Source organism: Tympanuchus pallidicinctus, unplaced genomic scaffold (genome assembly GCF_026119805.1).
Source record: "Tympanuchus pallidicinctus isolate F22 unplaced genomic scaffold, pur_lepc_1.0 scaffold16, whole genome shotgun sequence".
NCBI lineage: Eukaryota > Metazoa > Chordata > Aves > Galliformes > Phasianidae > Tympanuchus > Tympanuchus pallidicinctus.
The window spans coordinates 7328033-7353084 of NW_026294679.1; the positions used below are offsets into that span (position 1 = coordinate 7328033).

The 25052-nt window shown below is 39.9% G+C and overlaps 1 long non-coding RNA gene across 2 annotated transcripts; it reads right to left on the reverse strand.

The window, feature by feature from the left end:
- Nucleotides 1-115: 115 nt before the first annotated feature.
- Nucleotides 116-22535, reverse strand: LOC128077890 (uncharacterized). Of its 2 annotated transcripts, XR_008205208.1 has the most exons (5): nt 20070-22535; nt 8777-10396; nt 6713-6938; nt 5758-5921; nt 116-2760 (listed from the first exon to the last, which is right to left on the reverse strand). It is a non-coding gene; the product is annotated as an uncharacterized LOC128077890 (long non-coding RNA). The 2 variants fall into 2 exon arrangements; XR_008205207.1 differs by lacking the exon at nt 20070-22535 and having other exon boundaries at nt 8777-10864.
- Nucleotides 22536-25052: the final 2517 nt, after the last annotated feature.

A 25052-nucleotide genomic window follows, 5' to 3' on the forward strand; every position in this document is an offset into this window, starting at 1 on the left:
GTCTGTAGGATAGGTGACAGTTCAACTTTTACACAGAAATAATTTTCATTTTCTGAAAGGATTTTGTCTTTGGGTGCAGTGATTCTCTTTCAGTTCCTTTTATTACCATAGAAATATAAAACTGAAAGTGAAGTCACCTAGCCCTTGCCTTCTCTTTTTTTAATCTAAAAGAATCCCAGTTCATAAAGGCTTTCTTCAGAGCCTGTGCTTTCTAGACCTCTGTTCGGTCCCTACCACCTCTCGCATCTTTGCTCCTAAAGCCATTTTCACAGCTTCACCATCTTACTAAAAAGGAGTTGATTTCAAAGTGAAACAAATGTTATTATTCAACTTCTCTTTCCCTTACTATTTTTTTTTCAGTCCAATCTGACTACAGTAAAGCTTTCCTAGTTACAGTGTTAAGCACGCTCCCCTTTTATGCATAGGCATAATTTAGTAGCACGTAGTTGAGTAACGCATTTTAGCATTCATAAACACTGATTATTTCCTTCATGAATCACCTTGAACTGCATTTCTCATGATTTTAACATGCACTCCTTTGTTGTGGTCTGGAATTCCCTTGATATAAAGCACTTTGCAAAGTGATATTTCTGTGTTACCACATGCACTGAAGATGAAGAAAATGAGTAATATAATTTTTACCACAGAATAACTGAGGTAAATCTTTTCTTATGACTGGTTTAAGGGAGTAATGCACTAAATCAGTACATTTTTATTATTTTCATGACATTAATATGGTAATCAGCCCTGGAATCACCATAAACATCCTAAAACATAGGCACAAATTAGGACTTCATGATGGAATGTCATCATTTCTATGCAAATGATTCTCAGTTCTTCCTGTTGTTTGCTTTTTTTCTTTTTTTTTTTTCTTTCAACGTTACCTTGAGATGTTTTGAAAGGACACTTGTTAAAAATACATTTAATGATCACACAGAATTCTTGTTCTAGTGAGCATTTAAATCTACTGACCTGCAAACAAAGGGCTGGACTTGATGTCACTGCTGTATCATTAAGCAGAAATAAAGTCAATAAATGTTGGTAAAGAACTGAACAAAAGTTATAATTTCCTCTCTTTAGATGAATTGCATTGTTCCTTTACTGTAGATCTTCCTAATACTGAAAAACAAACTATACAACTACTCATGGCAAGAGAATGTCACAAACTGCTTCAGAAATGTAATCTTGATTGAGGTCAGTAACATTCTGGCATTTTCTAACTCTGTTAGAATATCATTCCCAGAGTCCCTGGTCTTCTCAGTCATAAATGTTCTCTTCAAGAAAGGGATGTTTTAGCTGAAGCAACAAAGTGCAAGCATAGACATTGAGAACCCCTCGTGCTGCATCACAGCTGGAAAGAACACTAATAGCAGATTTTCCTGTTCATTTTCAAAAGTTAATGATGTTCTGTAATTATAAGCAGTGAAACTGGGGTACTATCTTCCAAAATGACAGTACTGCACCTCCTTCTTCTGGTTTTCATCTTGGGATCTCAGTTCCTCAATACATCAGCCTGGTAATTGCACACGGAGCTAATGTCTGTCTCAGGTTCAGTACTGATGCTGGCAATTAGCATCTAGTCAGAGAATATAGGATTCACTTTAACTTGTCCTGGGTATTTGTTGAAAGAAAAGAAAACATAAGTGGAACAACAGATAAGTAAAACACCTGCGCATAACAAGTCTGAGGGGACAAATGCCATTTCTAGAAATGGTTCTTCCACTGAGCAGCACATATTCAACACCATGCAGAACTCCACACCATCAGCAAACTCTTCTCATTCTTTTGTTTGCTGCAATAATTTTGTCTCAAAGGCTTTGAAAGATTTTCATCTTCATTTTTAATCAAAAGAGCATCACAGTGTATTTCATAAATAGCAGAAACAATATTTTCCATAATCACTGTGGAAAGTTACCATGTCACTCTTCTTCAAAGTCACCTTTTAAACAGAAAACAGTTTATTGAGCTACTTTGTCCCTTAAATTAGCTTAAAAAGAAAAATGGGTAGCAACTCCTATAGAGAAAGTAACAGAAACTCCCCATGATTATTTTCTTGCACTTTACAAAAATGCCAAAGGCTTTGTGCTGTACAGTGTGAAAAATACCACATTTTCAAATGAAAAAAAAAAAAAAGCCACTCTGAAGAATCCTTCTAATTAAGTTACTCCTGGAAGTCTGAATAATTTTGCTGTTTGTACAGCAGGCTTTCAACACTGGGAGGTCTGTTCATTACCCTCAGATTAAAAGGTGTGAACTTGTTATGAACTTCTTCCTGATGGAAGAAGAAAAACTAGCAAGGTGGGATATTAAAAATGCAAACAGCTGGTTTTACAATGGAAACTGAATCTTCCGGAGGGATTTTTTTCTATTCCAGACTGATTTTCTTCTGTTTCCAAGAAAACTATCTTACAGAATTAGAACTGTGGTATCTAACACAACAGTGCATTAGGTAGGGGTATTGAACATGGGTACCCGCTTTCTTTGGGTTTGCAACCAACACTGAGCTTTAAGTAATAGCAGAAAATACCCACTTTCAGTGCAGTTTTCAAGTAACAAAGTACTGGTATAGCTGAACTTCTTTCTAAACACTGGAGAATAAACATGCAGCACAAAGATCTTTGCAGCCACAATCATAGAGGAAAGCTGACACTTATCTCTTCCTGATTCACTGAACCCGTATGCCTGCATCTGTTGTGTCAGCATTTTCAGAAGCAGTAGCATGGAATAACACCTGGCTTGATCACGTGGTTCAGAATTACACTGCAAGGAGAAAAACAACACAAAAAAACCTAAAAAACACGTGTAATTGAGACAATGATTGATCTATCTTCAGAAAGCAAAGTGCTACGACCATTCAGTTACTCCGAATCCTAAAGACTGCCCATCGTGACATGTAGCCTTGTTTGGTAAAGATACCAAACTCCCATTTCAGCACTGGCCAAACTCCTTTCCTAGACATAAAAACAGTCACACGTTTTCTGTGTTATTGGGAAATAACCCCAGAGATATTATAAACAACGTAATCTAAGAAGTTGGCTTTATGCCTTTGCAAAGGCTTTGATAGGTCCTGTTGGCTCGTGCAGATGCTTTGAAAATGGTTACACATATTTTACTGGTAGCGATGTTTTTCCATTGTTCTGAAATCCCAGCATGGGACCGTTAAAGCAAATGTCCCTTTGAAGGCATAAAACAGAGCAGAGCAAGCAGAAATTGGGTACAAAAGATGGGAAGACGACGAACTGCAATCTCAACCTCTGAGCATGATCAGAGAGGGAGACCTGCACTCAGGGGTTTTAGAATCTTCTTCAGCACAGCATTTTACTTAAACTGGCTAACACAAGAAATCACTCTTTCAAACAACTGTTAACTCACCTGCTTAAAATCTCATATGCCTTTGCAGAGAGAAACAAACAGTAAGATAAAGAACCCAGAAGACTGGAGTTCTGGAAAGGAATGTGTGCACACAGTGTGGATATCTCATTGATGAAGACAATTGACTTGGGTCTGAGAGAAAAGTGGCATTTTCTGGATTTTAGACCCAGAAAATCCCATTACAGTTCAGATGACTAAGGCTCCAATTCCGAGAAAAGGATATTTAAATGAAATCCAAACCAGCTCTATAAGAAGATACTTAAATTGCTACTTATTATGCAAAAACTTAGCAATTTGTTAAACCTGTATCCAATTAAAATGAAATAAATATCAGAATGCATTTAAATGCTTTTCTAAATTGGAACTTTAAAACCTTTTCCTGGAAGCTGATAAGGAATATCTACAGCAGTTGAGACTTACTGCAGCCTTTTCCATATTTCACTACAGTCACGCTTTTACACAGTCACTAGAAACTCGTAATGCAGACTTTGTCTACTTTCAAAAATTAATGCTCTCTGTGGGAGCTTTGTTAATAGTCAGAACTTAATTGCTTTACAATGCTCTCCAATCAAGACCATTTCTAGCAACTCACTGGATTACAGTACTAACAAACTGTTCACCCCAGCAGTGAAAGTGATTGCCCAAAACTGTTACACAGAGATAGGCAGGGTTTCCCCCCAACAGTCTAAACTGAGGAGTTTGTTTGTGCTTCTACTGCACATCACTACTCTGCATGAGAAAAACTAAAGTAAATCAATATTTCTACCTCTTTGGATTTCTGAGTTTAACCACTGCTTCACTTTACTTGCCCTTGTCAGATTCGTTCTGCTCAGCAGCTGACAGAAGACACAGTTCTGACCCATTTGAAGGGGACGTTTTTAACCTTCTGAATGAACAAAAACAAAATAGACCTTTTTCTTTCTTTCTGTGAACTTTTTAAATCAGTCTGTCCTGGGTTTTGCATAGTGGAATGCTTGAAAAATCTGACCTACATCTAACCACAGCGACTAAGAATCTTTTATTGACTTCAGCCAGTGGCCTTTGAATCAGGGTCTACAAGAAACTGTGGCTTTGTGTTTTAAGACAAATAAGAAAACAGAATTTAAAGGGACACATTGTTTCAAACAGACTCATTCAATTCCTTAGCAACAATTTAAGAAGTCACAAGGGAAATGAGTTTTTATGGTCTCATCATTTCTTTGATGTAAAAGTGCACACTCCATCTTTCTGGCATTTCATTCAACAGCCTCACATGAGAAAAAAAGAGCCCCACTGTGCATAAAGAGAATAAAATATGTTCAAGAAGAAACAGGAAAAGAGATTCAGGTTAATACGAAGGTCAACCTCTTTCTGTGTTTCAAATCTGCACTTTGCTGAGATCTTAAAGAGGAGTAGAAAAAGCTTTAATCTTCAGTGCTGTCATCCTTGTGCCGGAGAACTAAAATCCAAACAGAAATGCTTTGGCTGATGTTAGCATTGTGAATTGCTGTTAAATCTTATATCTCCCCCTGAAATTCTGGACCCGACGTGACACTCTTCATATTAAATAAAACTAATGCCTCATGAAGGCTATCAGTGATCTCAAAATGCCAGAATCTGCCAGTCACTTCTTTCCTCCTCCCCTCATCCTATGCAACGATGCAGTGGGAGGCCTCAAGTAGCCCCAGTCCCTGCACAAAACTTATGGCCCAGGATGGAGGAGCCAGCCCACCTCCCTGCCTTCCTTTGCATTTCTGAACCAAATCCCAGGAACTGGTCATAATCTGATGCCATTCCACAAGCAACAGAGTTTTCAGGATCCTTCCCCTCCCAGGTGAGCTCTGTTTGCTTTGCTCTGCCTGGAGGCTGCAGGCTGTCCCACAGATGGGCCGTAGATAGCAGTTTGAGCTGAAGGTCTCTCCAAGAGCACAGTGTAATGGCAGCCCAAGCTTCACCCCTGAGAAGGAGAAGGAAGCATGGCTCTGCCCACTGGAGAAGAAATAGACTGAACCATGAGGTTTTCAGGTACAGTGAGGCTGAGGATGAGCAACGGAGAGAAAAGCACCTCCCCTGGGTCTGCCTGAGAGGCACGGCTGGGAACTCCCCCATCTGAGGTAACGTGGAGAAGTGCAGAAGACCCTCTCCAAATGCAGGTATTTGATTTTCAGGATCATCTCCTTGTAGTGTTGTGTGTGCATTTTCATACTGTGCTTGTGTTTCTGGTGTGTTTCATTTGTCTTCTTTAATTCTTTTTCTCTTCTTACAAAAGAGCCAACCAAGCATGAGAGGGTACTACTGAGAGCATGGGAGCTGACAGGTCTGCCACAGAACTACTTCATCAGCTACTTTGAGATTAAGCTTAAAATGTTTTTTTAATGCCAATATTTTATTCATCCACACAATTACCTCTTCCTTGCAGGAGAACTGCTGGACAATTACAGTGCCTACTATTTATAACCTATCAAAGCTGGAAGTCAGTTCTCTCGATCACGTAGTGTGGGGCTCATTTCACCAGCAGTGGTTGAAGGAGTGAGAAAGAGTCTCCTCTGCCTGGCTGTGTTCTTTTCCACCTTAAAAGTGAAGAATTAATATTAAAAAAAAAAGAGAGAGAGAGACACAGCTATCTAACCAGTATCATACTATGTGGGCTGCACTATATTAAACAGACAAAAAAAAAAATCAGGAATGAATTTATATCTGTAGCTAGACAAGCACAAGGAAAAGGCTTTTCACACAAACATAAGAATTTCCCTAATATTTAAAACTCTTCCCTGAATTATATTTTTCCATTACACTTTCCCAAAAGGACAAAATGGTCTCTTTTTTTTTTTTTTTTTAATTACTGGGGGTGAGAGAAGAAGAGTCCACGATTAAGATTTATTTTTTATTATTTAACTGCTAAGGAAAGCACACCGTAGGGCAACCACAGGAAGGAGAAAGTCCAAATTCATACAGTGCTTCTATCTCCCAACTCATGGGAGTAGCAGCGTCAGCTCTTAGCGATGGAGCAGAAACCACTTAAAATGGATCTGGAAAGGTGGTGAGAACTGTGGCTGCTTCCATCCATAACTGTCACCCCAAACAACCCATCATAGTTAAGTGATAAATACGACAGTGAACATCACTATCTGAAAGCTGAATGTCAAATGAATAGGAATGAGAGCACACTGCCATTCAGTTTTGAAATCCTTGCTTCAAGAACAGCAGCTGCTATCTGCTTTGCCTTTTGTTCAGGCAAAAGAAACGAGACTTTTTCTTACTCTGCTGCAGATGTAAAATGTATTTCATTTAGCATGCCTAAAACCAACAGCTCTCTGTGTGAGCACAGAGCTCAGTGCCATATCACACAAGTCTTGAGTACCTTTGAAATTTTCTTTCACTTCAGTTTCCCTAGTTGAAAATAGGGGTGTTTAGCTGTGAGAATTCACCAGTTCAGGTGTCTGACGGGAAGAGGTTTGGCACCATCCTGGCAGGAAGATTGGGTGAATGCACCACCAGCTGCAGTGATTTATGGAGGGGACGAAGGAATAAGCAAAGCCACAGGTAGAGATAAACAGCAGCATGAGATTACAGCATCGGGAAGAAATCTGTTTAGAATAGAAAACAAGGAATAAATATTTTTCTCTCCACTATGAACAACCTTTACATTTCAATCTTCTGGCTTAGTGCCTTTAGCTATCATTTGAGACTCCTTGTTCTGCTGAATATTTTTGCATCATAATTCTGCAGTCTAATGTCTTTTCAGAATAAATTTTAAGTTCTTCTTCATCCTTTCATCCTTTAGTAACAAGCGTAGACACAAACATACCTGTTCTGCTTCTCCCTCCTCTGTAGCTGAAGTGCAATTTACACTTTTGTTTGTTCAGCCACCAGCCCCTCCAGCATATGTAAATGATGCAGCTGACTGGATGCATTGTGAAGAACTTCAAAACTATTTCTGAGCAGAATATTTACTCAGTGATTAGAGAAAAGCTTTCTGATATTTGTATACAAAACATTTTCACATGAAGGTGGCACGCTTAAGCTTTGAAGAGATGATGATCATGTATTATACCCCTCTAGTTAAAAAATTCATGGGTGCTCTACGGAAATATCAGGAACTCGTGTTTCTCTGCGGCTGTGTCACTTCTTTAATTAAATGCGTCGTATGAGGGTGCACAGGGCTATGAAGCTTTTGGCCTCTGTAATGCAGGCAGTACCCTGCAAATCGTGGCCACGCAGCCTGATGTGAGTAATGGACTCGTAAGTGGCTGCAGGATCTGCTGCCTCATCCCAGGAATTGCACCACATTGATTTCCTGCCCACGAACCTGTCTCCTCTGCCCTTCAACCCACCTCCACAGTGGCTGCTCTCATGAAGTATATATCCAAGGGAGAGGACCCAAAGAACAGGCTGATACTGCAAAGCCACATTAATACACAAATTCCTGCTGCCTCTTCTGCGTATTGGTGTTGTTTTTTATCCACTAAAGAAAAATGGTTTTCAGGATCGTTGTTTTCCACACTCTCACTCCCTTCTGCCTTTGGTAATTGGAGGGAAGGTAGAGATGCATTAGGCATCCTGACAATTTCTTACTCTGTTGCAGGGAGAATGTCTCATGGAGATTTTTTACATAGATTCCTGGCCAAGTTTCAGAGAAGGTCATTGCAAACTATCTCTTTTTATTACATCACTACAAACTGTGCTGGTTTTGGCTTTGAGACCCACTAGAGGAAGGCAATAGCATGCCAAGTGTTGGGCAAGGTATGTTTGTGCAGAGATTATGCTTATCCAACAACATAGGGAGTGCCAGAGTTCCTTCTTTGTGAAAATATAGAAGATATCCTACCAGTGAATGGCTACACTCAACAAAGCAGCAGCCACAGACAAAAATTCCTGAAATGTCCCATTTATAGCACATGGCCATAAATCTAGGCATTTCTGCAAAGCTGGTAACAGTGTGTTTGATGCTGGGTAAGAAGAGACATCGTTGAGAACCTATATATGAGTTCCTAATACATAAACTGTAATTTTATGCTGCTTGAATAATGTTGATAAAAGCTAGAGATATAGCTGACAAAGAAAGAAGATAGAAAACCACCGCCTTAAAAATGAAATTGATACTGAACCAAAGAACAACAGCATTCAAATAATAATGCTACAGTGTATCACCCTGTTAGAATTCTGCACAAAACACTGACTAGATTGTTTAGGAATAGATGTCATATTTTAGATAGAAATATTTATTCCAGGAAAAACAAATTAACCAGCTGCCAAACCCCTGACTGTCAATCAAACTGCAATAGAACGAGATAGATGCAACCATCAAACAACAAGGTGGCCTATAAAATACAATAGAAGACAAAAGAAGAAAATTTACCTTCCCTGCTCAGGGAAATAGGAGATCACGTGAAGTGTAGAAACATTGGCTGCCATGAACACTTACCTTCCTCCAGTCATTTTGCTTTTCCTGTTATCCCCTACCCACTTCCATTTAGCAGCACTTGGCAGTATGCTGGCCACATTCTTCCTCAGGAGTATGCATGGGCTGCCTGGAGAAGTATGGGAGACAGAGGTGAGGTCAAGGGAGGAAAGGAGATGAGAGGCTCTGGCTCTGATATCTCCCTCTGATGCTTGCAAGGCTTGGGAGAAGTTTAGAGAGCAAGGGCAGGACATGGACTGATGCTGTTTCAGGGCCCAAAGAGAAAACAGACTGAAGGCAGGATAAGAGTTAATGTGTCCATCCAGATTCAGGTCCATTTAAACTTTCAATTGCCTGTGTCTTTTTCCTACGCTTACAGGAGGTTCTTTTGTGTCACCACATCCCCCTCCCTTGATCCTTGTTTTTCTCTAAGGCATTATCTGGTTTTAAATTATGTAACAATAATGCTGTCTTTGAAACAGTAATGTAATTGAATGATATGCTACATCCTTTCATTTGTGCTTAACCTTTAAAGGACACATTTATATAAAATATCCAGCAGTGCCCTCCTTTTTACTCCCTGGCTAAATGCACCTGTAAGACTCTATTTACTTACCATAATAGTGCAGGAATTCAAAATTTAATAATGCCCAATTTTTTATAAATACACATCTTTCAGCTGAAAATGCAACGCTGATTTATTGCATTCCTAGGGATAATTCCTAAGGCTAAATGACTTTCGAGGCTGATCAGACAAACAGACTGAAACATTTGACTTACATTACAGTGCAGAGGCTTTGGTACTCTACTATCAGCAGTAAAGTAATCCTTGAGTTTGTGAAGCAGAAGGACTTTGTGGACGTAAGGAAAGCCTCTCTTACTTATGGCTGTTTTAGGCGTTTCTGTGCTCCCTTCCAGTTCATGCCAAACATGATGCTCTGAGATTTGGGCAGAACGGCCACCCAGGCAGCAGCAGTGAGCACAGCCTTCCTCCTGATGCACACTGCTCAATGTTTCCAAACCCTCTGCAATCTGCTGGTGTTGTTGCTGTACATCAGCAGTTCAAATGTTCAGTATTTGAAGTAAATAGAGGACCTCAAAGCTGCCAGCCTGATAAATATCAGAGGATTGAGTTTGCTAAGGAAACTGAAGTAGTTCCAAACTAATTTGGTGTGTTAAACCTGCATTTGGGAGAGGGAAAAACCCCTTCACTTTAGTGTTTAAGCTCAGTGCAATTTTTGTGTGCATTCTATTGTGTTCCTAATTATATAACAGGCAAATAATGCTTATCTTTGGGCAGATGGATACATCACTAAAAATGACAAGCCCATTAGATCAACAAGGGCTATATAATTATCATGGGGAAATAAAGCCAATAAATCTATCTGGTATAAATTATGGGCTTATGAAGTCATACATAATGAAATAAATATTTAATTTTTCTAAAATCCAAAGCCTTCCTTCGGAAACAGGAATATTAAAAATTCATTTCCATTTCTTACGTGGGGAGCAGTGCGGTTGAGTGGTTTCAGCACAGGCGTGCACTCCACTTCTCAACCCTATTCCTGGTTCTGCCATTGATTCACATTGTGGTCTGAGCCAAACTGTTTCCACCTCTTTGTACTCCTCTGCCCATCTGTAAAGCTGAGATAATGCTCACCTGCTCCATAGAATCATTAGGAGAATTAAGAAACATCTGCTCTGCATCTTGAAGACATGAAATACCCTCGAAACACAAAGCAGCATTATTTGAGAGATGGATAAAACCTTCCAAGGTTTGGAGATTTTCACTTTGTCACCAAACCTCTCACTACCTGGCAGGATTGATTTCCACTTCACTAATTCAGTCAGCTCTCTCTTTCTATGATATTTATTATTTCACTCTGCTTTGCTAAGTCTGTCACCATTAAAAGAGATCTGTTTACTCTAAGTCAGCTCTTCCAAAAAATAATTGGCAGCAAGTTCCTGGTGGAGACACAGCAAAGGGAACATCATCCTCTGCAAAAGATTCACCTGCTGCCAACGCAGGTCCTGCTCTGAGAGCAAAGATGTGCACTGTGTCTGCTCCATAATTGTGGAGAAAAGGTGAAGGAAAAGGGCTGTTTGGGGATGTAAAATTATAAAATGGAAGCACAAGGAAAGAGGAAAACAAAAGTTTAGTAATTAGAACTTTTGCTACATGCTGAAATAGAAACAACTTCTCTACAAGGAATGAAGAAAATATTTATTTTCATCTAATATTTTGTAAACTGTGTGGAACAGTCTATGGCAACTCCATCAGTAAGATTGCAATACTCGTATTTCAAAACTGAAGTAAAATAGTTTTCCTTCTTGATCAGTAATATTGTATGTCATTCTGCTGTAGCCATATTGTATCTATCCATTCTATACAGCATATTTCCAAGATTATTTGATTTCTTTGCCTGTCCTCTTCAAATTTTATCATATATATATATATATATATATACACACATATATATATATATACATCTAACTTCAGTATTTATTGACTTTTCTAAAGTCAATAAAAAATGAACCTGGTGATACCATTCTTTTAGTATATTTTGTTTAGCTTCATTGTTACACTCGCAACTAAATTTTTTTCATACACTTAAAACTCAAGTTTTTTGAAAGGTAGGAAAGATAGAAAGGGTCGCAGAGGTAGAAAGGTAGGAAACCAAGTGTGTTAGTTTTAAAAGTATTTGGGAAAAATAAAAGGAAAAAAAAAAACAACTATGCAGCTCAACAAGCAAAACCCAAAATGGAAAAAAAAAAAAAGGTATATAACACTTCCCAATTAATGCAGAAGGCAGATGAGTCACACCATCCATTTTTGCCAAAGGTGGTTTAGAGTTGGTGTTCTGTGTTCTGCTGTGCTTGGCTGGAATTAACAATGATCTGCACGATTAACTGAGAAATCTGACCTGAAAAGCAGCAAGGCTTTAATTGCTGTTAAGGAATCCACTTTGGCCTTGAAGCCTTTATTCTGTTCCACATAAACTCTTGTTCTCTGCCATCAATCTGTCTCTCTGTAATCCCAGAGATTAGGAGGGCAGAAAGAGTCATTCTCATACCTCATCCTTCAGACAGATCTGTTGGATATCCTGGAGGCAAGTTTCATTGGATCAAACTTTGGCTGAGTTCCTCCTTGTAGGAAGTCAATGGCCTTGACTTAATGGCTTTAAGTACCCATTCTGCTTTTGGCCACTTAACTGTCCAATTAGTTTCTTATTTTTAGGCATAGAGAAGGCTTTGTCTGAGAGGGAAAGAAGCTGTACCCCACTGGAAAGGACAAACTAAGTATTTCCAGGCTGAGCATATCACTTAGTTTTATATTAAAGAAGAGTGAACCAATTCAACCTCTAAATCAATGGCAGATTTTCCAAACCTTGAGTAATGCTTGCAGCCCTGCAGTGAACTCGCACCATTACGCTGGCTTTCTCTCAAAAAAAATCCTGTTATAAATGCCTTGAATCATTTCACAGTGGTCTCATCCAGAAGATGAACATTTCTAGAAAATAATTTGTCCCTGCCATATCTGTAGGTATGTAAACCCATGCTCACAGGAAAAAGATCAACTGACAGTACCTGAAAAAATCAGTTTACTGTACAGACACCAAACTACTTCCACATACATCACATGCAGCACTGTCTGCAGCAAGCATGGCAAATTGCTGCAAACACACAGGCTCAGCATCTACAGCCGTAACCACGACAACTGCCCTGCAACGACACAGGAAAAGATCTCCAAAATACTGTGTCTGCTGCAGCACGATCTCGTCTTTCTCAGGCAATTCCAAGCATTTCACAAACAAAACGTCAGAATTCATCTGCCTGAGGCACTGTCACAGATGTTGTGCTGTGGATTCGGAGGGAGGGCTGTGCTGCCAGAGCCACAGGAGCCCCGCATTGAACACTGCACAGTGTTGCTGGCTGAACAAGATCCTGAGCTGGCTGGAGCTCAGCAGCCTCTAGGAGGGATGGGGACGGCCTGCTTGAGCACAGCAGTGTGGGCTGCAAAAGTTAACGGCAAGGATACCAAGCACTACAACAGTGCTTTGATTCTAAACACTGAAGAACTTGTATGTTAGTGTAATTGCCATATCAATAGCTCTTTGTATTTTACCCATCCACAATACCAAATAGTGCCCTAAATATGTCATCATCTCTAAGATGTCTGAGTGCCCCAGTTTACCCCATGAACAGCTATGCAATCATAATATGTTTTTGAAATCATTCACAGAACAATAAGTTCTGAGTTCCTCGGTTGGTTGGTTTTCATTTAAAAACAAACAACAAACAAACACAAAAACAAAAGCTAAAATCTAGTTCCTGTTAAAGAAAAAAAAGACAAAAACACTTTCATATCCCAGAACAAATGTCTTCGACTGTGTCAAAGCCCAGAGAAGCTGGAGTTCATATGGCAGCTATTCCCAAGTGCACCATGGATGCTATCCACAGAACATGCTTTAGATAAAGTTTGCCATTTCCTTTTGCTACGTTCTTTGGGAGTATTTCTATTCTGCCTTGAGCATAGATCTCAACACAAAGGGCTGCAATATGCAGCTCCAATTCATGACAGAGTGCCTATGCCATGAAAAATCTCAGCACCTTCAATGAGATATTGGTACATCTAAGGCTTACTAATATGAGCAGGAGTTGATGACTAACATGAAAATCTGCTTCAAAAATACCACTGCTAGAGCTGACATATTATTATAGACAGTCTATTGTACTTGCAAAAGACAAGTAAAGAGCTCTTGGTTGAGAATACATGTCAGAAAAATGACATGTTTTCATCACTTCCAGCCCTAGTTAAAAAAACTCTGAATACATTAACCAGCTGAAGGAAAAATACTTTCAGCTTTTGTATCACAGTGGGAATCTGTAAATCTGCTACAGTGTAACAGACAATTAGTTTGAATTCAACCATTTATCATTTCCAAAAAGTTATGGTTATTATTTTTTAATCATACATATATACAAATAGAGGATTTTTCACTGAGTTCCCCATGCTCCACTTCTGGGGATCCAGCAAACGGAGGGTGTTTCGGGTGGCAGGACCAGTTCAGTAATTGCAGCTAATTCGTTATTTAATACAAAGCTTCAGCTTGTTATTTCATCCTGACTACACGTCCCTGTATGCTAATTCAAAATGATCCAAACCATCTGATGAAAATCTGGTAAGTATTTCAGCATGCCACCTGCATGGGACCCCATGCTTTGCTTTCAGTAACTTCCTATCAGGAGTGAGTATTCTGTTTTGTTTCCTAGACCAGACTTGCTATTTCCTTTATCCAGAAGGCTTCAGCTATGCTCTGGGGACTGAATTCCATGCATCTGTAGGGATGGCTGTATCTCTAGGAATGCCTGGCACTGCTTCTGAAATGTGTTGCTTTTGTTGGCACCAGTAAGTATCTGAGAGTACTTGTTTTGGCTGAAGTTTTCCTTTTGTAATCTAATACTGACCCAGAATCATCCTTTCATGAAAATGAGTGGATGGAAAGCACAGGTCCTTCTCTGTGATTCTGCATTTCTTAAGCTAAGCTGGACATCCTTTCCAAATTCAGACCAACAGAACGAGTCCATCACGCTCCTTAAGAGGAACATATTACTGTCTACATGGATAAGAGAATGGAAGCATGGGGTCTAGTCCTACAGCCTTTACTCAAATCTCTTTCATAGTAAATCTAGATTCACTCTGGATTTAAGAATAAAGGAAAAAAAAAGAACAAATTAATTGCAAATTGCACCATTTTTCTGTTTTTGACAGTGGTGGTCATTTTGTATTTAAAAAAAAAAAAAAAAAAAAAAAAAAAAAAGAAGGCGACTGGTTATTTGCAGGAAGAAATAAAAAGGAAAAAGGATAAAAGGAGGGATGTGGCCATGGATACACCACACAGGCTTCCATCAGAGACACATCTACAGCCAGGAGCATTACTGAAGTGGCTAAAAGGAAGCACCAAGGGGATTCATGCTTTGAAAATCTGAAAATGCAACTATGCATATCATCTCAACAATACTATTTTTATGTATTTATTCCTATACATAGCCCAGAACACTTAGGAGGCAGCAGCACATCAATGGTGACACAATAGTTATTACTACATATCATTTGTGCAGTGTCGTAAGTGTTCAGGGCAGACAGGAAAAAATGCTTTCCCAGAAAGTACATGTTATAAGGATGTTTAATTAATCTAATGGCTTAGTGGGTGCCATTAAGCACCTCTTTAGGTTAATTTCAGTCTCAGCAGGCAGGTGGATAAATAGGAAGTGATTTTACTCCTTCTGCCAGACAAAGCATCGTTTCATTAGACCAGAAAGGATTGGGCTTTTTCAGACCTTGTATTTATCTGAGTGCTCTGTGAAGAGACAAACCCTCACCCTGTTTCAAGCCTTACAATAGCAGGGAGCCCGCTGCTGGAAAGCCCCTCTAGGTAACAGCTTACATCTCCACTGCTCTCTTACTCACACACTAAGAAATGTGGGACTTTAAGGGCAAGCTTGAAGCTGGACAGCAATGTCCTTTTCTGAAGTAGAATCACACTTGTGACCACACTGCTGCTCTCAGCCCCAGACAGATCAGCTCATTCTCATTTAGAATCACAGAATCATAGAATTCTTTGAGCTGGTAGAGACCCATAAAGGCCATCTGGTCCAACTCCCTGCAGAGAACAGGGAGAGCCTCAACTCTGTCAGGTGCTCAGAGCCCACAGCAGTCAAAGCAACCTGATCCAACTGTAGATTTAACTCCACTGCACACACAATAAACCACAGGATAAACCGAGGATTCGCCCAAACACTGCAATCTCAATGAAGAGAACGACTCACTGCTATCAACGCCAGTTGTCTCTGGCAAGAACCACCCACGTATGAAACACAAAGATGCATCTAGAGTAAACTGCAGCAGATAAGCTCTCAGCATTTTCTAAGCGAGCATGAAAGATTTCTCAAGGTTAAAATTGTATCTTTTATTAAATGCTACAGACATCTCTTTACTAAACATTTTTCAAATATTACTCAAACTAAAACATCTCTTGCTTTCCCTACAGTTCACCTTTTTAACAAGAACACCTTTTTATACGACCTTGCATAGGCTGAGACAATTAAACAAACACCTTAAAGGACTCAGAAATTGATTTTGACAGAAGTAAAATCCAGCACTGTAAATGCAAAGAAAACGCTGTGGTTTAACTACCTCACCATACGTTACACACAGTGACAAAAATATCTCCAGGGCTTTGCATTTATGCACTAGAGTTCAGATACTTAAAAGTTTAAACATTTAAATCTGGATTTACTTGTTATCCTAAGCAGCCTCCTGCAGTTTTACAGCACTAAGTTCTTCAGATTTGTCTAATTCAAGGCTGCACATGCATGACATATTGAAGCAGCTTTAAGAAAACACACTTGTTCCTGAGTTACTGAAGCAACCTCACCTTGTTCTGAAATCAAGGGTGTATCTGAAAAACATAACATGGACATTGCTCACCCTGGGCAGCCCTCATTGACCTGTGGTACCCAAACCTCAGCAGCACTAAGGCTCTTTGTTTGCGAGTGAAAAAGTCATTGAGAAACAGGTCCTGTATCACCTATGGCTTGGCTTCTATTTGATCTCATCCCCAGCATCAGAAGGAATAGAAAGAGAAAAGTTAAAAGAAAAAAAAAAGTAAAAATCAAAGAAGAACTTATTTTTTGTACATTCATCATTTCAAAATTGGAATATAGCAGCATTTCTGGTCTTATTAATAAATTAGAAAGAATAAACTGGACCAATTTAACGTGAAATTCACTGTAAGATACAATGAAGTGGTAGGAAATTGTAGATAGCCATCAAAACAAAAAGAAGGCAGAGATGAGAAACCAACCTAATATGCATTACCAACATTATTTACAGACCATGTCAGGCTTAGTTCCACTGAATAGCTTCTCAGCTTGCTTATTATCAGGCATTTTTGTGGTATTTAAATGTTGAAACTACAGATAATTTGTATTCCTTTCCCCACTGCAACAGGAAGGTTTAATAGAGAAGATAATATCAGTGTTTGAGATCCTGTTACGCTCTCAGCAAGGTGTACCTGCTGTGATCGGGTGCTGAGGGAAGGCTCTTTGTCAGACCCATTTCCACAAATTCTTCGCTCATTTTCTGTTATAAATAGTGCACAGTGCAAAACAACGCATGGTCTGAAGAGGCACTAAGAGTAAAACAAGATTTTCTTGTTTAGCATCAGCTCTAAGATGCACAAACCTAAGGAGAGATCAACACATCCATTTGATGGTGTATGTGCTTACACACCCATGAACTCCTTCGTGTCTCAAGGCAACACACAGAGGGAGCAGGCAGTGAGTCTCATCCCATCCCACAGAGCCTTTCTAAACAAAATAAAACGTTAATTTTTGTCCTCAAGCAATGGTTGTCTGTAAGCCTGCGCGATCAATGCAGCAGCCAAAGATGTTATTAAAATGCCCCTTCCAATGTGCTTCATTCTTCACGTTCCTGAGCACTAAAACAGAAGTTGAACCTGTGCCTGAGCACATATCATTCAGGTGTTACTCTGCTGGGATCTATTTTCATCCCATGTGAACACTGTGCTGCTCAACAGCGGGGTTACAGGGGCCAGCTCATTAGTTGGAGGGAAATGGCAGCTGGGGAAACAAAAATTCAATGCAGAAAGTTACAAATGGTTTCAGCATTATTAAAAGCTTCTTACACTGACAGTTTTGGGGAAAAAAAAAGTTTTCCTCTTTTTTTTTTTTTTTTTTTGAGGGCAGCTGACAGTGGCAGACCCTTAACTCTGTGAATACCACAAAGCCAAAGTTCGACACCTACCAACTGCAGCACATACCTTTGTTTTCAGAATTTGCTTGAGATCCAGAGGATGAATGCTGATGGAAATGTAGACCTCAATGTGCTCTTTTTGGAAGCTGGTGCCCACCTGCCTGCACTCATGAGACAAATGCCACCATCTCCCCACTGTAAGTTCATCATTAGCCATTGCAACGTCTGTCAGGAAGTTGACTCTTGCTGCTCCCATTATAAACTGTTAGCAAGCCTGGGTCTTTCTTTTAGTCATTAAAAAAAAAAAAAACAAAACCTGACTTCCAACCTCAGTGTACTTGGAGCAAGTAGGTGTTCACCTGCCATCCAGCCAGCGTTACAATCTGCTCTGTCTCAAATACACATCATTTTCCGGTGTTTACTTCTCTCTCCCACAATTTCTTTGCAACCATCAGTATCGGCGTTTCTCAGACTTCAATAAGAATTACATTTGTTACTTGTCAGCAAAGCACTGAGAGGGTGAGGGAACCCAATTTGCATCCACAATTGCAGTCACATAGCTCAGCACACAGACTTTTCTTCCAAACCACCTTGCGCTGACTTGAGATGTCTTCTCTGGTAGCCACATGCTTACAGAAACTGGGTGTTCCATGGCCACTCGCCATTCTTCTAATCCACTGGAGCACTGTTTTGAGTTCTGATGAAAATTCTGAAGTATTCTAAGGAAAATTGGCCAGTCCATCTCCTCATCATTTCAAAACCTTTAGAAATACTATTTACAAGGCACGCAACTGGAAAGCTGCATTGAATAATGTATAAAGAACACTTTTCTTTGAATTTCATAGCCTTTTGATGGCAAAAAACACTGACAGATTGAAAGATGTGATTCTGCCATGTAGCACACAAGATGAAGGGCTCTGTAGAGCTCTCTCTCTTTTAAACAGATCCATCTCATGCAAGTGGATACCTGGGACTCCCATTACATTACACTTTTTTGTTTTGTTATTTTTTTAATAACTACTTTTGAGCGTTGGCATTGTTTGTTCCTCCTGGGTCCTGGTCCTGTAGCAGTGGGGTTTCCCAATGCAGTGACACTGCTCAGAAGGCAAAGGACTGGTTTCACAACCTCTTTCCCATCAATCCCATGGCCTTCATCCCCTCCTCTCTCAGTCACAAGGCAGGGAAATCACTTCAGGATTTCAGAATCACAGAATGCCATACATTTAATTCAACTCTTTCAAGAAATTCCTCAATAGTGCTCTCTGTTAATAGCCAAATCGTTACCTGTGCTTTATTCCCACTGTAAAAGTTAGTCATAATATACCATCTGTTCCCTCCTTATTCAGCAGCCAGCACACAGCACTACATACATAGCATCAGCCAGTCCTTTCACCAGGCAGATAAATTCACAGCCATCATTTTGAGTGATTCATTTGTAGAAATATAAAATTCTCCCTCCTCAAGCATGATTGTCACAGTGCTTCTTCTCAAAAAGTAGAATTATTAATTTAACCCCTGCAGCAGTCTCAATGCACACTGCATATGAGATACTTAATGTGCACAGCTGGTGTGACCATTTTAAAAAATTAGGGAGAAAATAGCTTCTTGGTTTTCAATTTCCTCCCAAAAAAAGAAAGAAAGAAAAAAAAGGCACATTTTGTTCTGCTCTAATTAGTATGTGTGCCAGTGCATGACTTCCAAAGCAGGCAGATGCTTTGAATGAAGTGTAATGTAGATTTTCATTAATCTTCTTTGGCACAAGACTTTTCTTCTGTTATGTGTATGCAGGAAGTAATGACTAGAGAAGATGAGCAATCACAGGCAGTTCTAACCAACTTAAGCTGGCTTTTGTAAAGGGCAGGATAGGGTCACCAAAGAGTACGGTTACCTCAGTGTATGACGTCTCCCTGTTTCTGGTTTTTCAGTATAATAAAGGTTTTGAAGTAATTCCTTTTTAATAACAGCGCATTAAAAAACTCAGACATGCTAACTAAAGAAATTAAATATCAATGTACTGAATAATGCATGCATTTCAACCAGCCACACGGCTGATCCAGAAGAAAACCACAGACACGCTTTCCTTTCAGGAGGCACAGAATTAAAAATTGTACTTCCTGAAGCATTGATTTCTGGTTCAAAGCCAGTATGGAGAAGGGCCCCATCTTGCTGGAACTGTCAATTAGAGCCTATCAATAAGCAGTTTAAAGAAATGTTGGAATTACTTTCATCTTTCCTCACTTCAATTCAGAGATATTCTCAATTGTTTTAGGTACGACTGAGGGGAAAAATAACAAAAAAGCTTGAGGCTGAGGCTGTGGATGTTTGTTCTTATTAAATAGCCAAGCTGGGTTATTCTACCACAGAGCCAGGTTCTGCCCTTGATTCACTCCCACGTGCCACAGTCAGAACTAAGATGCTTCGGGCTCTCTGAATTATGAGAGCATACTGATGATGTGAATTTTTCCAGTGCTGAGTATGCATTCAGTATAACATAATACAAAAAAAATCTGCTTCTTTTAGAGATCATAGCTACTCTACCTTTTGCCTTTCTGCAGTCCCTTCCATGGCTTTCCTTTTTCTTCCAAGAGACAGTTGTTGCTTTCCTCCGCACTCCTCCATTCATTTGTAAGCTGTGTCACACACATGTAAGAAGAGAGCAGTTCCCACATTCGATTTGAGGATTAACTTCTGAATAAGAGTGATGGGACAGGGAAAGTCATACTCCCTCAGAGACACTGCCTTGGGCAAACACGGCTGCTCAGCTGTTTGATTTCCACTTTCAGACAAATCTCTCTCATAACTCTGAGGTCTAAAATGCAGCTTCTGCCACGAATGTTCCAGTTCTGACTTCAGGAAGAGGGAGGCTGCTAACTACATTACGTGGCCCAGCTCCAAGCTAACGATGGCATGTTTGACATCTACGTGTAAGGGAAGTTAAATTAAATAAATAAATCCTCCTGTAATAACACAATCATTAATTACACAAATGGATTTCTATTTACAGTCTAAGTGAAATTATGACTTAAGAAGATTACAGAGTAATGTGCAGTATAGAACAGTGCTTTCAGGAAAAGCACAAGCCAAGAAAACATAATGAAAAATATGTGCCATCATTCGAGATAATACACATGGGACACAAAAATAACTTCTACAATTTGAGCAGAAAGAAATATACTTCTTCCTGACTTCTTTAGAAACAGCCAAGCCCATTAAGCAGTAGTACAGCTGTTTTAATGTGCCCTATCTGAGCATTAAAATAAAAAAGGAGGAAAAAATGGGTTTAATCTACTCTATGTATTATCTTTTCCAAAAGGCATGCAGAATAAAGAAAGACATTCCATCCAAACCAGCACGTATCTCAGGAAATGGAAGTGAGAGCTCTTACATTTAGGAAACCCACTTGCTTTAGGACCCCAGCGTTACAGTGGTGGGACTGGACTAGATGCTATGTTCCATGCAAACAGAATGATTCAGAGATTTTATGATAACTCTTCTATTTTCACTTTGCAGAGCAGAATCATTCCAATTTAGTTGTCAGGCACCAGATAATAAATACAATTACACTGCTAAAGACAGAGGGTCCCTTTCCGCTCTTAAGGTTGCGACCTTCTGCATATGGATAATCCACCTATGGCAAAGTGTCAGAGCACCTTTCTCTAACGGTTCCTGAACTTTGCCTTGATTCCCACCTTCTTTATCACGTAAAGAATTTAAATTCTAAAGAAAAAATACCAGGACTCTTCACAAACAAAGCTAGCATTTCTCTTACTCATTCGAACAATAGAAATGATGATGTTGTGGCTTGCGCTCATGTACAGCTGTGTTACTTTATTAGTTCCAGTAAACCTTGTCATCTTTGCACCAGGACACCATGGCAGAACAGATGACAGTTTTGATCTCTGATGTTTTGTTAAGGAGCTCCCAGGGCTTGCTTTATATAATATATATACATACACACACATATAGTATCCAACAGTCTCTTAGTGGTTCATTATCAGGTATATTTCTATCTTTTCACCTATGTATATAAAGGGATGATAAATCTGTCAGTTCCAGGAATACAAAGTTAATATCATTTAGACACATAAATCAGCATAAACTCACCTGATTCTATCAGAATGAATTGACGACTCAAGCTCAGACAACTTATTTAATATTTGAAGAGAGAAAGAAAGAATCCTCCACAGAAGCAGCTCACAACTTTCCTGTAAGCCCTTCAACAGGATCAGTAAATCACCTGGAAAAAGCACGGTGAGGCCCACTCCATAACTCAGGCACCGAAGAACCCTGCCTACAGACAGCAGATCCATGAATGTGCACATTAGCTTTAAAACTATTTATACAATCTATTGATTTGGTAGATGATGCTGAAACACTGAGGCTGGACTGCTTCTGCATGCACACATACCTTACCACACTAATGTGACATAACGAGCTAATCAAAGGAATGCAAATAATTTGGTTAGTTACATATGTGAGCCTCCCACACCGTTATATTTCATAAATGAAAATGAAAGGAGATAGGATAGACACAAGCTGCTGTATATCCATGAGAAAGGGGCTATAAAGGAACAGTTTTGCTAAGGCTGGCACAATGCACAGTGCTTCACTGGCTCCAATAAATAATAACACTTCAGCTGCAGAAAAAAAGAAATCCACCCTACAAATAAGGTCTGCTTCATAAAACATAATTTGGAAGAAACAGAGTCATGAGGGAGATCCACACGAGCTGAAGGCTGAAGGCAGGTACACCTGGAGAGCAGGAGGGAGCTGGGCATTGGGCAGTGATGGGAAGCAGGCAGCAGATTGGCAGCTGCCCTCTTGTAGGAATGTTCTGAATGATTCCAGTTGTCATTACCTCAAGGAAGTTTTCACTTGGGTAGCATAAATAATACATATTTTTAAAGAAAGCGGCAAAGAATCTGGCTTGAAATCTTTCTTTCTTCCATACAAAAGCAGCAGTCATTAAGTAGACTGCTTATGGGCTGCAAAGAGATAAGCCAATCTGCCACGCTGCAACCTCAGGAGTCATAACTATGGGTCTCATTCATGTAACACCAAGCTGTGCTTTTAGAACAGCAGCTTTGACCCTTGGTGACTCCAAATATTTTGGCTGTGAAGCCTCTCTAGGGTGCTTCATACATAAATATTAAGGTGCCAAGAAAAAGAACCAGTCATAACTAAGCAAACAATTAAGATTAAAAATTACATAGGATGTCGTGCTTTTATCTATATTTAACATGCCATTAGGGAAACTTCTTTGAAAGGCTCAATATTAGATTTAAAATTAAAATGGTATTTCGGCAACTGTATTCAGCAAATTGTGCACATGTAAAGGGACCAGAATATTGCACAGTTCAGCACTAATAAATAATGTTCCCTGGAGAATTGAGCATTTCAGGCCTTTTTGGAAACACGTGTGAGATTGAACATTTGTATGCTATTTGAAATATAACATAGGCTGCTCTAAAAGTAATGCCTCCTCTTTATTTCCATGGAAACTACAACAATCATACTATTTGATAGAGCAAACTCTCAACTATAAAACACCATTTTCCAGCATAGACACCACCATCTGCTATGCATTTTCACCAGTGATGAACAGGAGCCTGCATGGCACACGTGTCAAAATCTGAACCAGTGGAGGTGACTCACTGTCACCACAGATGAAACAAACCACCTATCACCTCACTGTGCTCACATCCATTGTTTGGTCTCCATACACATCCACAAGAGCCAGTGACTGTCAATGGATGCCATTTTTTCCACACAGAGGAATTCAGTGGCACACCTTTTCTTCCTGCACACTTCCATGTCAGACATCATCGTGTCAGACTGCCTCTCTGCTGCCATCTGTTACACAACAGCAAAATGTAACAGGGTATTGGTGGGAAGGTTCAACCTCTACTGCCACAACATCTGCCTCTGATGTTGTGGTCCAACATCATAACACAGAAGGCATTACTTTCAGAGTAGCCCTCATATCTCACAGTTTTGCTGAATTAAACTGACTAGAACTGAAACAGGAAATGTAAGAGTTCTTAGGCTCAGCTACTACAGGTTGAATCTGCCTTCCTTGAAAAACACCAGATACTGCCCTAATCTGTTTCCCTTAGCAGCTTGAGGGGGTAGAGTTCAATCCAACCAGGATGGGAGGTGATCCCCATGGAAGCCAGATGGGAAATGGGGATTGGTGCTGTTGGCAGAACAGTCCAAACCATAGGGGTAGAGAAGGTTGCTGGGGCTGCCTGTCACCACTTGAGTTTTCAAGTTTTCATACAATCATAGCATCATCAAGGTTGGAAGACCAGTAAGATCGTCTAGTCCAACCATCAACCCATGTCTGTGCCTGCTCTAAACCAAGTCTCTCAGTGCCACATTTATCCTTCTCTTGAACACCTACAGGGATGGCGACACGGTCACCTCCCTGGGCAGCCTGCGCCAACGCATCTCCACTCTTTCTGAGAAGAAATTGATCCTAATATCCAACCTGAACCTTTCTCGGTGCAACTGAGAGCCATGACCTCTTGTTCTGTCTTATCCTTTCCTCTCCTCAAGGCAATCCAAGGCCAATTTGTGCACTGCGAGTTATGCTGTGAGGACAGGGATCTCTCCTCAGATCTCCGAGCACAGAAGTTAGAGACAGAAGAGCAGTAAGAAATCACACGCATCCCACCAGCTCTCAGCCCTATTCCTGCAACCAGATCAGCAGGCAGAAACCTGCTGATTGCAACAAAATTGTCAGTTTGCAAACACTGAAATTTGCAAACAGAAATTCGTGCTGCAAAAAGGTAAAGAAAATGCAAACTGACAATTTCTTATTACTCAGAAGTAATGAAGTTACGATGCAGGCGTACAGAATGACAATGTATCAAAGCCCCAGCTCCAGCTGGAGAATTCACAACTTCTGGAACACGAACAGTAAAACCCTTAATGAGATGAGGACCGTGGATAAAACTGCTGCTTCAGAAATGCCCTGAGCACCCGCAGTTACCCAATTAGTGATCTGGCAGCAACGTGAGAGCATTCAGTTCCACAGAAGAAAAATAAATATTTAACATACGTAAACTCACTCACAGACTGCTCATTAAACACCACCCAAACGAAAGAGGAATATCTTACAATAAACTCACCCTTAGTTTTGTTGTCCTTCTCCACATCTTTGTAAAGATTAAAGAGCAAAAGTAAGAATAAATTTAGAACTGCAAGTTTCCTTTGAATATCTTTGTACATTTACTGCTGCCATTAGAGTGCCGCAAATAACTACTCCTAAAATATAATTTGAGTGAGGAAATGCACATGATGCTGCAAATCCCTACATCTCCTGCTGGGCTTGTTTGGGAGGCAGGGAAAAGCATTCTCCACTTCTCTTTGAGTTGCTTTGCTTCTCAGAGGAACAGGAGCATGGCACTTCTGCTACCCTTCACCAAGAGAGACAGAGGCAATGACAGAGAATCAAAGAAGCAAAGGATGACGTGAGTTGGAAGGGACCTTTAAAGGTCATCTGGCCCAGCTCCATTA